At 46.4% G+C, this 13,925-nt stretch overlaps 1 protein-coding gene across 2 annotated transcripts in view; it reads left to right on the top strand.

The window, feature by feature from the left end:
• Nucleotides 1-13,925, top strand: part of CORO2A (coronin 2A) — a 67,316-nt gene that overhangs the window by 26,823 nt on the left and 26,568 nt on the right. Inside the window, exon 1 of one of the 2 annotated variants that reach the window (XM_081176611.1) lies at nucleotides 5,602-5,856. The exons of the other annotated variant lie outside the window; for it this stretch is intronic. The gene's annotated coding sequence lies outside the window, so the exon portion shown is untranslated. Of the gene's footprint in view, nucleotides 1-5,601; nucleotides 5,857-13,925 lie in introns of those variants that run through there. 2 annotated transcript variants of the gene reach the window in all.

Genomic DNA, 13,925 nt, shown 5'->3' with positions numbered 1-13,925 from the left:
CACTTTGGCGTGCTTTCGAACTGCTAAGTTGGCAGGAACAGGGGAGCTCACCCCGTCACGGGGATTCGAACCGCCGACCTTCTGATCGGCAAGTCCTAGGCTCTGTGGTTTAACCCACAGCGCCACCCGCGTCCAACCCCCTACAATGCATCAATCTCAGCTGAAGCATCCCTGACAGGTGGCCATCCGACCTCTGCTTGAAAAACCTCGAAGGAAAGGGAGTCCACGACCTTCTGAAGGCGTCCGTTCTACTGTCAAACAGCTCTCACTGTCAGAAAGTTCTTCCTGATTAGTCAGAATCTCTTTTCTTGTAACTTGAAGCCCTACCTTCCAGAGCAGGAGAAAACAAGCTTGCTCCATCCTCCAAGTGACACCCGTCTAGATATTTGAAGATGGCTGTCACATCTCCTCTCAGTCTCCTCTTTTCCAGGCTAAACATACCAAGCTCCTTCAACCGTTCCTCATAAGGCTTGTGAAATATACTCAGAGTCACAAAGTGATTTCATGCTCTTTATTCAGCTCATAGTGGTGAGGAGGAATGAATGAATGTCCCTTCAAAGTATCTGCTTTATATACATTATTTACACAATGGGCTGCACATTATTGGTTAATTCTGGAATTCTACTGTAAGCCAATCAGGTTGTGGATTCACTTATATCTGGAGCATGATTGGGTGGTTCCTGCCAACCAATCATACTGCTGCATTGTTCTTGGACCAATCAAACTGCTGCATTCTGAATCCTATTGTTCTAGGACCAATCAGACTGCTGCAATTTGGATCCTATTGTTCTAGGACCAATCAAACTGCTGCAATTTGGATCCTATTGTTCTAGGACCAATCAGACTGCTGCAATTTGGATCCTATTGTTCTAGGACCAATCAGACTGCTGCAGTTTGGATCCTATTCAACTCAGTACATAACAGCTTGGTTTCCAGACTCTTGATCATGTTGTTCGTCTTCCTCTGCACACATTCCAGCTTGCCAATATTCTTTTTAACTAGTGGCCCTCAGAACTGGACATAGCATTCCAGGTGTGGTCTGACCAAGGCAGAATAGAGTGGTTCTATTACTTTCCTTGACTGACCTTCTCTTAAGTTTTATTATTATTTATTTTCTGTTGAAGATCCAGAATGCTGGGATGAGGAGAGCTGGGTTCTCACCCCTCTTGCCAGGAGCTGCTCTGCACAGATTCCCAATTTCTCTTGGTCACTGTGTCCAGAGGCTTAAAAGTTAACCCTTGAAATGACTGGCTTCTTGTACCTCTGTGGTTACAAGTTCTGTGATCACAAGGCGTTGGTCTCTTGTTCTCCTACTTATCTTTTTACTAAAGCAAAAACTGCGAGAGCAATGTTAACACAGTGGGTATGATAGAAACAATTATACACAACAACAGAATAAATAAAATAGCTGATCTCAGATTTGTTGTCGTCAGTGGGCACTGCTCCCTGCTTTTCAAAATTAGATTTTTTTTGTGGTGTGAAGTTTGTTTGTTTGTTTGTTTTAAGTGTCTGCTGTTCTTTTAGCAAAACTGCTTCATAGTGCTAAAATGTGTTACTTTTTGTTCTTTAACTGGGGTTCGTTCATCTCCGTTTGTGAGAAAATGCTGCTTCCTAAAAGTTTGTTCTCATGGTGCATGCCAAGTATGTTTTAGCTGATATTAGCTGATGGCCTTGTAGAGGTTGATAAAGTTGCAAGCGCTGTGGTGAATCATAGATTGTAGAGTTGGAAGGGACCCAAAGGTCATTTAGTCCAACCCCCTGCAATACTGGAATCTCAGCTAAAGCATCCATGACAGATTGCCACCCAACCTGTGCTTAAAAACCTCCAAGGAAGGAGAGTTCACAACCTCCCAAGGGAGACCGTGGATAGAGATGAAATTTATTTCCTCTGCCATATAATACGAGGACTTCATGAAGCTGATGGGCAGCAGATTCCAGCCAGACCAAAGAAAGGGCTTCTTCATACAGCGCAGAATTGATTTATGGAATCTGCTCTCACTACTTGCGGTGATGGTCACTGGCTTAGATAGTTTAAAAGTGCATTAGACACATTCATGGGATGCGGGTGGCGAGGTGGGTTAAACCACAGAGCCTAGGACTTGCCGATCAAAAGGTCGGCGGTTCGAATCCCCGCGACGGGGTGAGCTCCTGTTGCTCGGTCCCTGTTCCTGCCAACCTAGCAGTTCGAAAGCACGTCAAAGCGCAAGTAGATAAATAGGTACCACTCTGGTGGGAAGGTAAACGGCATTTTCGTGCACTCCTCTGGTTCGCCAGAAGCGGCTCAGTCATGCTGGCCACATGACCTGGAAGCTGTACGCCGGCTCCCTCGGCCAATAAAGTGAGATGAGCGCCGCAACCCCAGAGTCGGTCACGACTGGACCTAATGGTTGGGGGTCCCTTTACCTTTACCTTAGACACATTCATAGAGGAGGATAACTTTATCTTTGACTACTGCCCCCAATAGTTCAGCTGAACCTCAATGTTCAGACAAACGGTACTGAAGAGCAGTTGTTGGGTTCAAACAACAGGAGAGGCTTTTGCTTCCATGCTGTGCTATACAAAGACAGTTTGGCTGGCTGCTACTCGACGTAACTGTTTTTTCAGCCCATAACAGGTTTAGGATATTTGTACTTATTTTCAATTGCTTCCCGCACAGATACAAAAACACAAATTGTGATAATGACCATGCTATTCTGTCATGCAGAACAGTCGCCATTCTCTGGGTATTTTATAGCATGGGTCGCCAGTTGTTTTTGGACTATGACTCCCATCATCCCTAGCTAGCAGGACCAGTGGTCAGGGATGATGGGAACTGTAGTCCGAAAACAGGAAACACCGTCCTGGACTCTTGTGTGTCATCATCTCTTACATTGCAAGAGAAGCTTGACTTTGGGAAGATAAAGTAAGGGTAGTGTTAGACATTTTTGAGCTCTAGGGGTCCGGTCTTTGCGTTGCTTCCAATAATGCTTTGCACTACAGGCACGGTTTGTCGGTACGTCTGTGCTTATTGCCTGTTCTGCCTTTGCACATAATGGCTTGGTGATAGGAGCCAATTTCAGGCATCAAACAAATAAGCAGATCCTGACCTTTGGAAAGCTCTCCTCAGGAAGCAGAAACTGGTAAAATATTACATTTTGAAGGGGATTATTTTTGTACACAGTGATATTGACCAGCAGGGGGCATTTGTCAGCTAGTGGAATCAGTCTCTGTTAAGTAATGGTGAATCATGCAATTCTTTCAATGCATTTCCTCTAGAGCAGTGATTGCAACAGCCGGCATTGACATAGGGGAACTGTTTCCCATCTGCAAATTTGTACCCAAGAAGAAACAAAGATGATTCAGTTATTGGCATTTGCTGTTGTCCCTGCATGGTAAAGGTAAAGGTAAAGGGACCCCTGACCATTAGGTCCAGTCGTGGCCGACTCTGGGGTTGCGGCGCTCATCTCGCTCTATAGGCTGAGAGAAGCAGCGTACAGGAGGTCATGTGGCCAGCATGACTAAGCCGCTTCTGGCGAACGAGAGCAGCACACGGAAACGCCGTTTACCTTCCCGCCGGAGCGGTACCTATTTATCTACTTGCACTTTGATGTGCTTTCGAACTGCTAGGTTGGCAGGAGCAGGGACTGAGCAACGGGAGCTCACGCCGTCGCGGGGATTCGAACCGCCGACCTTCTGATCAGCAAGTCCTAGGCTCTGTGGTTTAACCCACAGCGCCAACCACTACCTGCATGGTAGGAAGCAGTTAAAAGGACAAGATGAGGATTGATAACGATAGCCTGGATAGCTCAGTGGGATAAGCTCACGTGGTGCTGATAATGCCAAGGGTTGCAGGTTCAATCCCCGTATGGGGGAGCTGCATATTCCTGCACTGCAGAGGTTTGGACTAGATAATCCTCAGGGTCCCTTCTAACTCTACAATTCTATGGTTAAACCACAAATCTGCTGTATTTGGGTCTCAGATGAATTTTCTGACAGTTTATATATATATTTCTCATCCAACATGCAGGGACAGTTCATATGCCCTGTCAAAAGAAGGCAAGACACAGGGAAGAGGAAGTACTGTTGGGAAGTAAACTGAGAATAAGTACAGTGTCTGGTTTGGCGAAACTCCCTGTGTGTTAGGGCAGGACAGCCGCTAGCCCTCTCCAGAAAGGAGAGGGCCGGCTTGCTGACCATGCGTAAAACGTCCTGTTCAGCAAATCCGCACTGACTACAAAGTCAGCATCTTTCTGCCAGCAGAGGCTTGCATCATCCTAGGTTAGTAAAAGGAAGATCTGTGTCTGTCTGTGAGAAGAGTCTAATGGCAATCGGACCTCAAGGTTAGATTACTGCAATACGTTATAGGTAGGGCTGCCTCTGAAGATGGTTCAGAAACTTCAGCGGCCAGGTTGCTCACCTGAGCAAGACGGCTTGAACATACAGTGGTACCTCGGGTTACAGACACTTCAGGTTACAGACTCCACTAACCCAGAAATACTGTGGTACCTCGGGTTAAATACTGAATTCGTTCTGGAGGTCCGATCTTAACCTGAAACTGTTCTTAACTTGAAGCACCACTTTAGCTAATGGGGCTCCTGCTGCTGCCGCACCGCTGGAGCATGATTTCTGTTCTTATCCTGAAGAAAGTTCTTAACCTGAGGTACTATTTCTGGGTTAGTGGAGTCTGTAACCTGAAGCGTATGTAACCTGAAGCATATGTAACCCAAGGTACCACTGTATATGCAATAAACATCTTCCATTCTTCCTTAAATTCATTGTCATCTCTGCTTCTTAATTTCATTGTCAATTTTGCCATTTCAGCATATTCCATTAATTGAACTTGTCAATCTTCTTTAGTTGGGACACCATCTTCTTTCCAGTGTTGTGCTAGTAGTGTCCGTGCGGCCGTAGTTGCATACGTAAATAAGTTCTTTTGTAATTTTGATAAGTCCAAAAGTGGAAGATAAGGGTCAACCGTTAAACCACTCCAAAAATTGCAGCTCTTTGAGGGACAGCCTGAAAACTCCAAGCACCCTTAACAAACTACAGCTCCCATGAGTCTTTGTGGAAGTAGTAAAGTGGTATCATGGAATTGTATGGAAGGGACCACGAGGGTCATCTGCTCCAACCCCCTGCAATGGCCCAATGTGGGTTCGAATTCGTGACACTGATATCTCTCCCCCCCCTTTGGCCTCAAGACCTGCCAACCCCTGGCTTGGCTATCCATAAGGGAATATAGCCCCCAGGGTGAAATAAAGTCCCCTACTCCTGCATTAAGGGAGTATATCTTGCTTAAATTCTGCTTCTGCCTTTGGCAGTATCGGAAAAGGGAAATAAAAACGGAAGAGTAAATAAAGAAAATCGGAGCCTGTGACATACAGGAAACTGGTTAGGCCAATGTGTGCCTCTGTCTTGAGGAGAAATCTGTGTTAGTGGAAGCCCTTGAGCATTATACTTAAGCTTTGGCGGGTGCCCTTAAGCAGGTTAACCAAACAGACTGAGGGTAGGTAACTGATACCCTGAGGTCACAGGTAAACATGCAGAGACTGTACACAGAGCTGATTCACCTGACTGGCAGGGAGGCACCTATGGCCACGCCCAACCGGACAAGGTTTCAGGTTCCAATTTCATTGTTTTGTTTCCCCCATATACACACCTGACGGCGCAGACTGAGGGCAGACGTGTGCAGTCAGCATGGGTTGCTGAACTTACCTCTTTTCCTGATTCTTTTCCTTCGTTTTCTCGTCATTAACAGAGACAAACAAAAACCCGTCAGCCTTGTTTAAAATTTATTTTCACGCAAGCGACAGAACAAAAACTTGCTGGGTCTCCTCGAAAAGCTTAATTTGTTGGAAACAGATTGCAAATAAATGAAAGGTAAGTGGTTTAGGGGGGGAAATGTTTTCATTATTTATGCATTTAGCGCCGTACAATGTAATGTCGGCTTGCACAATTTGTGGTCCACCAGTCATATAGGCAGCCGTCTGGCGCAATGTTCAAGCTTCCTGGTTTTGCTTCCCGCCTGAGGCTGAAAGAGCAGGGCAGGCTGTCAGCTCACAATATATGGCTGGAAAAAATCTTGCCCGGCCTGCTCTTGTGCCTTGAGGAACAACTTGATCTGCAGTCATTAGCAAGGTGATATTGTTTATTCCCTATGCTATGAGGAGCTGCAGCCGGATGGTGAATTCTGCATATCATTTGGTTTAAAAAGCACTTGGGCAAGCCAGACAGTTCCTATTGTGACTTGCCAATAGCCTGATAACTTGCCCTCTAAGGTACACAGCAAAAGCAAACGCAGGAAGTTTATTGCTCTGGTTGTGGAGTATTGTTTGGCTTGATGGATCACACGTTGTACAGGCCTGGTGCAACACAAGCCAGAAAAACAGGTCTCTGCCCTGAGGAGCTTACGGTTTGTATTTTTTAAGTGTGAGGGAAGCCAGGAAAGGGAGAGCGGCGAAGGAAGGAATGGAAAGGCAACCTTAGCATAACCTCTCGGCAATTTTGAAGACTAATCTACAATGTACTTGTCTCAAATTTCACTTGCCTGTGCAAAATAAATAGCATGCTGTGGATCTACTTTCCAAGGTGAAAAAAGAGAGAAATAATGAGCTGAAATGTTATCATTCAAAAACATTTCCACATGCTTAGAACACCAGTGACTAAAATGGGCGAAAAGGCTACCAAACGTACAGAGTAGTGTAACCAGATCTTAACTTTACTTCTATTTAACCTGTTATATCCATTTTCTGGTTGGTTGTTTTAAGAAAGGAGCCATAGTTCTGTAATCTGGCAGTGTTTTGATTTGGTTTTGCTTCCTTTTTGCCTACAGAAAACTAGCTCTTCAGGGAATAGACCTCTTCCCTGACACGCTGGTTTTCCAAAGGCAGGGATCTTTTGATGTGATGGGACATTCAGACATGTGGTACCACCACGTTCCCAGGATCTGGAAGGAAGAATGGAGGTGGTTAGAGAGCCAGCAGCTCTTCAAGGCTAGGATGGAAAAAGATGGAGAGACCTAAGCCTTCAGGGCATGATCAATGCCATATTTTGGAGTAGGTAACTGCAGAATCATGGCACTCTTCTGGGAGGAATATTCGTCCTATAAATCAGCAATGATGGGACGCGGGTGGCGCTGTGGGTTAAACCACAGAGCCTAGGACTTGCTGATCAGAAGGTCGGCAGTTCGAATCCCCGCGACGGGGTGAGCTCCCGTTGCTCAGTCCCTGCTCCTGCCAACCTAGCAGTTCGAAAGCATGTCAGAGTGCAGGTAGATAAATAGGTACCGCTCTGGCGGGAAGGTAAACGGCGTTTCCGTGCACTGCTCTGGTTCGCCAGAAGGGGCTTCGTCATGCTGGCCACATGACCCAGAAGCTGTACGCCGGCTCCCTCAGCCAGTAAAGCGAGATGAGCGCCGCAACCCCAGAGTCGGTCACGAATGGACCTAATGGTCAGGGGTCCCTTTACCTTTACCTAAATCAGCAATGAGATAGTGGAAGGGGCTGGTGCAATTAACAGAGAAAGTGAGTGCTTTTAGAAACAGCAGCAAACAAACCAATGGACCGTGTGTGTGTGTGTGTGTGTGTGTGTGAGAGAGAGAGAGAGAGAGAGAGAGAGAGAGAGAGAGAGAGAGAGAGATGAGCAGTTTTCCTTCCTGCTGTGTTTTCATATACATTCCTCCCCTTTTTCTCTTCTCTTCCCCTCTTTCTCATACAGCTGTGCAAATAAGTCTACAAAAGTTGCTAGCCCGCGAAACAACAGCAACCAACAAACACTAGCCGGCTTACCCACACATCCCTCCTCCTAGTTATTTGTGACATATTGCCGATGCCTGGAAACTTTCCCAACGTGCAGCGATGTAGCAACACATCCTCCCGTTTAATGGGCTTCTAGACTACACTGATATAAACAAACATATATGCAGATAATTCGGCAAAAACATGTCTACAGCGCTTAGGGGCAAACAGCCTCCTCCTTTCTGAAGGAGAGATAACCATCTCTTCTCCGTTTAGTGCCAGGAAATCTGATGGTTAAATTCCTTTTTGCTGTGTAAAGGATCACCTATTCACAGTCACACTGCGTTCAGCGGGATTAAGAGAGATGTTTGAGCTTAGCCTCCGGCTCTGCTTGGCAAAGTACTTGACCTCTTCAAGTCACAATATGCTTTTCATTTTTTTGATCTTTTTAAGCATCATGGTATGCATTTCTGCTTTGCCCTCGGAAGGACCTGGCAGCTGCCTTACATTCTCTGCTAGCTTCCTGGTTCGATTTTTTTTTGCAATGCACTCTGTGTGTGGCTGCCTTTCAAGGCTGCCTTACGTGAACTGCTCAGTTGGTCCAGAAGCGCAGCTGCCTGACAAAGTTGGCTGAGTCAGCTGCATAGAGCATATGATACCTGTATCGTAAGATCTTTACTGGTTGCCTGTCAGTTTTCAAACACAGTTCAAGATGCTGGCCTTTTAAAAACCCTAGAATCATAGAATTCTAGCGTTGGAAGGGATCCTGGGGGTCATCTAGTCCAGCCCCCTGCAAGGCGGGAATCTCAACTGAAGCATAATACAGTGGTACCTCGGGTTAAGTACTTAATCCGTTCCAGAGGTCCGTACTTAACCTGAATCTGTTCTTAACCTGAAGCACCACTTTAGCTAATGGGGCCTCCTGCTGCCGCCGCGCTGCCAGAGACCGATTTCTGTTCTCATCCTGAAGCAAAGTTATTAACTTGAAGCACTATTTCTGCGTTAGCAGAGTATGTAACCTGAATCGTATGTAACCTGAAGTGTATGTAACCCGAGGTACCACTGTAATAATAATAACAACAATTTGTTTGTTTGTTTATACCCCACCCATCTGGCTGGGTTTCCCCAGCCACTCTGCGTGGCCCCCAACAGAATATTAAAAACACGATAAAACACCAAACTTTACAAACTTCCCTAAACAAGGCTGCCTTCAGACGTCTTCTAAAAGTCAGATAGTGGTTTATGTCCTTGACATCTGATGAGAGGGCGTTCCACAGGGCGGGCATCACTACTGAGAAGGCCCTCTGCCTGGTTCCCTGTAATCTCACTTCTCGCAGTGAGGGAACTGCTAGAAGGCCCTCGGAGCTGGACCTCAGTGTCCGGGTTGAATGATGGGGGTGGAGGCACACTTTATGACAGATGGCCATCCAGCAAAAACTGTTTTGGGAATTACCACGGTAAATTTCTTCTTATTCTTACTTCTCCCCTCTCCTTTCTCCAAGGCAGCATGCAGTAGAAAATAGATACAACTGAAAACAAATCTAAATTAAGTTTGAACTAAAAGCAGTCAAATTGCCATTCTTGCAGGAAAGAAATAGAAGGCTCATGGCAACAATTGTCATCTAAAGGCCAAGATAAACAAATGTGTCTTAAAGGCAGGCCAACACTACTGAGAAGCATAAATTGATAGTACGTAGAAGTAGAGCAGGCATAGGCAAACTCGGCCCTCCAGGTGTTTTGGGACTACAACTCCCATCATCCCTAGCTAACAGGACCAGTGGTCAGGGATGATGGGAGTTGTAGTCCCAAAACATCTGGAGGGTTGAGTTTGCCTATGCCTGAAGTAGAGTCACCATAGGCTTGGGAGCAAAATATGACCCTCTAGGCAAGAACTAAAGCACAGTCACATATGGGTAAGTCCCTTGGGCGAAAGTCCAACAGTCAAGAAACGCAGTCCAGAGTCAAACCCAAAGCACAGTCCCAGCAGAGGTCTTGGAGCATCCAAGCCGAAGTCCATCACCATGGGCAGTTGAGCAGACAGATCACCTCAGCTCTGCTCCCCTTTTCTCCCTTAAGTTTTGATTGTAGCACCTGGGCTTGGCGAAGCCTGTGACCTTCACCTGTGTTGAGCCTAATCTGCTTGAGAAACCACATCCCTCCTCCCAGCTCCATCTGGTACGCAGGCTGAGACCCTACCTGCCTGCAGACAGAGTGGTCCATGCTCTAGTTATCGCCCGCTTGGACTACTGCAATGCATTCTACGTGGGGCTACCTTTGAAGGTGACTCGGAGATTGCAATTATTCCAGAATGCAGCAGCTAGACTGGTGACTGGGAGTGGCCGCAGGGACCACATAACACCGGTCCTGAAAGACCTACATTGGCTCCCAGTATGTTTCCAAGCACAATTCAAAGTGTTGGTGCTGACCTTTAAAGCCCTAAACGGCCTCGGTCCTGTATACCTGAAGGAGCATCTCCACCCCCATCATCCAGCCCAGACACTGAGGTCCAGCGCCAAAGGCCTTCTGGCGGTTCCCTTGCTGCAAGAAGTGAGGTTACAGAGAACCAGGTAGAGGGCCTTCTTGGTGGTGGCGCCTGCCCTGTGGAACGCCCTCCCAGCAGATGTCAAGGCAATAAACAACTTTTAAAAGACAACTGAAGGCGGCCCTGTTTAGGGAAGTTTTTAATGTCTGATGCTGTATTGTTTTTAATATTCTGTTGGAAGCTGCCCATAGTGGCTGGGGAAACCCAGCCAGATGGGTGGGGTATAAATAATAAATAATAATAATGATTATGATTGTTTGTGGAGACGGAGGGTCCTCTGGGTGTGATGAAGGGTACTGTTCCTCTGGCCGCTGCACACTGACCCCCACCTCCTTGCCTACCTCTCTCACCCCATTAATACTTCCCACAACCCCAACCTCACCCTTCCCATACCCGGCTTGCCCCGGTGGGTCCCAGTCATGGCTACACCCCTCGCTAACATCCTCTTCCTGCTCCCCACTAGCAGGACCAGCGGACAGGGATAATGGGAGTTGTAGTCCAACAACAGCTAGGGACTCGAGGTTGAGAAAAACTGCCATAAAACCTTCTTAACAGCTCCATATGCTCAGTTCATCAAGTGAGTCTTCGCCTCCAGAAAACTCACTATGAGTGGTAAAGTGAGAGACTGCAAGGAGCAGGGACTTTTCGGTCATGGCACCTTCTTCCAAAATTTCCAACTGGAATGAGGACGGGACTGTCGACGAGTCCATTCTGTTGGGTCTTTGAGAAGTCTAGTAAAAGCTTCCTGCTTTGCCAGGCTTTGGGGGCCGTTGGGTTAGCATTAAATGCAGTTCTTTCCTGGGTTATTTTATGCGCCAGTAATGTTGTTGTTTTAAGGTTTAATGTTGGGGCAAATCTTCATAGCTTGCTGCGAATGTATGGTGGCTCACCCGGATCCTGATAAACCTGCTGTTTAGAATGAAAGCGGGAAGGAGTTGTCACACACACCTGGTAGGCCATAATATGTGACTGGTGGGCTGCATATGGCTTGGTAGTTCATGGGTGTATTTTGGTTTTTTCTACTCTCTTTTAATGTTTGCATTATTTGAGGGGGGGTGGGAGAGTGACGAAGAATGCATTCGACAGCAGCAGCATCCCATTGTAGCAGCATCCCATGAAACTGTTCCTAAATGAGCTAAGCCTGAAACTAGGGAAACCCAGCCGGGTGGGCAGGTATAAAAAATAAAATAATATATAATAATAATAAAATAATAATAACAGATTGAGGTTGAATCCTGACAAGACAGAAGTACTGTTTTGAGGGGACAGGAGGCGGGCGGGTGTGGAGGATTCCCTGGTCCTGAATGGGGTAACTGTGACCCTGAAGGACCAGGTGCGCAGCCTGGGAGTCATTTTGGACTCACAGCTGTCCATGGAGGCACAGGTCAATTCTGTGTCCAGGGCAGCTGTCTACCATCTCCATCTGGTACGCAGGCTGAGACCCTCCCTGCCCGCAGACTGTCTCGCCAGAGTGGTGCATGCTCTAGTTATCTCACGCTTGGACTACTGCAATGCGCTCTACGTGGGGCTACCTTTGAAGGTGACCCGGAAACTGCAATTAATCCAGAATGCGGCAGCTAGACTGGTGACTGGGAGCGGCCGCCGGGACCACATAACACCGGTTCTGAGAGATCTGCATTGGCTCCCAGTATGTTTCCGAGCACGATTCAAAGTGTTGGTGCTGACCTTTAAAGCCCTAAACGGCCTCGGTCCAGTATACCTGAAGGAGCGTCTCCATCCCCATCGTTCAGCCCGGACACTGAGATCCAGCGCCGAGGGCCTTCTGGTGGTTCCCTCATTGCGAGAAGTGAGGCTACAGGGAACCAGACAGAGGGCCTTCTCGGTAGTGGCGCCTGCCCTGTGGAACGTCCTCCCAGCAGATGTCAAGGCAATAAACAACTTTTAAACGACAACTGAAGGCGGCCCTGTTTAGGGAAGTTTTTAATGTCTGATGCTGTATTGTTTTTAATATTCAGTTGGAAGCTGCCCATAGTGGCTGGGGAAACCCAGCCAGATGGGTGGGGTATAAATAATAAATAATAATAATGATTATGATTGTTTGTGGAGACGGAGGGTCCTCTGGCTGTGATGAAGGGTACTGTTCCTCTGGCCGCTGCACACTGACCCCCACCTCCTTGCCTACCTCTGTCACCCCATTAATACTTCCCACAACCCCAACCTCACCCTTCCCATACCCGGCTTGCCCCGGTGGGTCCCAGTCATGGCTACACCCCTCGCTAACATCCTCTTCCTGCTCCCCACTAGCAGGACCAGCGGACAGGGATGATGGGAGTTGTAGTCCAACAACAGCTGGGGACTCGAGGTTGAGAAAAACTGCCATAAAACCTTCTTAACAGCTCCATATGCTCAGTTCATCAAGTGAGTCTTCGGCTCCAGAAAACTCACTATGAGTGGTAAAGTGAGAGACTGCAAGGAGCAGGGACTTTTTGGTCATGGCACCTTCTTCCAAAATTTCCAAATGGAATGAGGACGGACGGGACTGTCGATGAGTCCATTCTGTTGGGTCTTTGAGAAGTCTAGTAAAAGCTTCCTGCTTTGCCAGGCTTTGGGGGGCGTTGGGTTAGCATTAAATGCAGTTCTTTCCTGGGTTATTTTATGCACCAGTAATGTTGTTGTTTTAAGGTTTAATGTTGCATATGGCTGTATTCATGGTTTTTGGTTTTTTCATGGCTGTATTTTGGTTTTTTCTACTCTCTTTTAATGTTTGCATTATTTGAGGGGGGGGTGGGGGAGTGACGAAGAATGCATTCAACAGCAGCAGCATCCCATTGTAGCAGCATCCCATGAAACTGTTCCTAAATGAGCTAAGCCTGAAACTAGGGAAACCCAGCCAGGTGGGTGGGTATAAATATTATTATTATTATTATTATTATTATTATTATTATTATTATTATTATTGGCATAAAAAATCAGGCCAGCTACCTGAACCATGTAGTTTCCCACCTTCAATCTGACTCATCAGAAACTCAAAACTAAACAGACCGAAGGTGGAGATACACATAACATTTTTTCCCCCAAGTAGTGGCGTCAGTTTGGAAGTGCCCTTGCTACATTCAGCGCAAATGGAATTTTTCTGTTCAAGGTCAAGTCCTGAAGGGAGATGGGTGGGAACCACAATTCTGCAAACTGACAGCAGAAGCTCTGATTGGCAGGCACCCATGATGTCATCAAGATGTCTCCATGATGTCTCCAATCCCAAGAGCAGTTTTGAGCTTTTTAAAGTTTTTTTTAAAAAAAAAAATCACTGCAATGACCGATGATAGGAGAATAAGGTCTGCTGGCATTTCCATCTTATTCTGATTGTGAAGCAAAAAGGAAGCTGGTTTTGGGGGGCCACTGTTGAAAGAGTTTAATAGTATGCCTGTCTCCTCAATGGTAATGTGGGTTTTCTTAAAAAAAAATAGAATTGGAAAAATTTAGGGTAATTTGCATTGGGAAATTATTTGATGTCCTGGAGAATGATCTAATTTAGCATGATTGTTTTAGCAACCAGAGCTAAAAGCTTTGAAACTGCCAAGCTGACCTAATACTTTATTTGTAATTGGAATTTATTGTTACTAATGAACTTATGAAGTGGAAAATTTTCTGCCTCAGATCACTGTTCCCCTTTGCCCTGCTAATTTAGTTTGGTACATGTGCTCTAATTGTCT

Source organism: Podarcis bocagei (assembly GCF_964188305.1).
Source record: "Podarcis bocagei genome assembly, chromosome: 17".
Classification (NCBI taxonomy): domain Eukaryota; kingdom Metazoa; phylum Chordata; class Lepidosauria; order Squamata; family Lacertidae; genus Podarcis; species Podarcis bocagei.
This window is presented reverse-complemented; position numbering and strand designations above follow the sequence as displayed.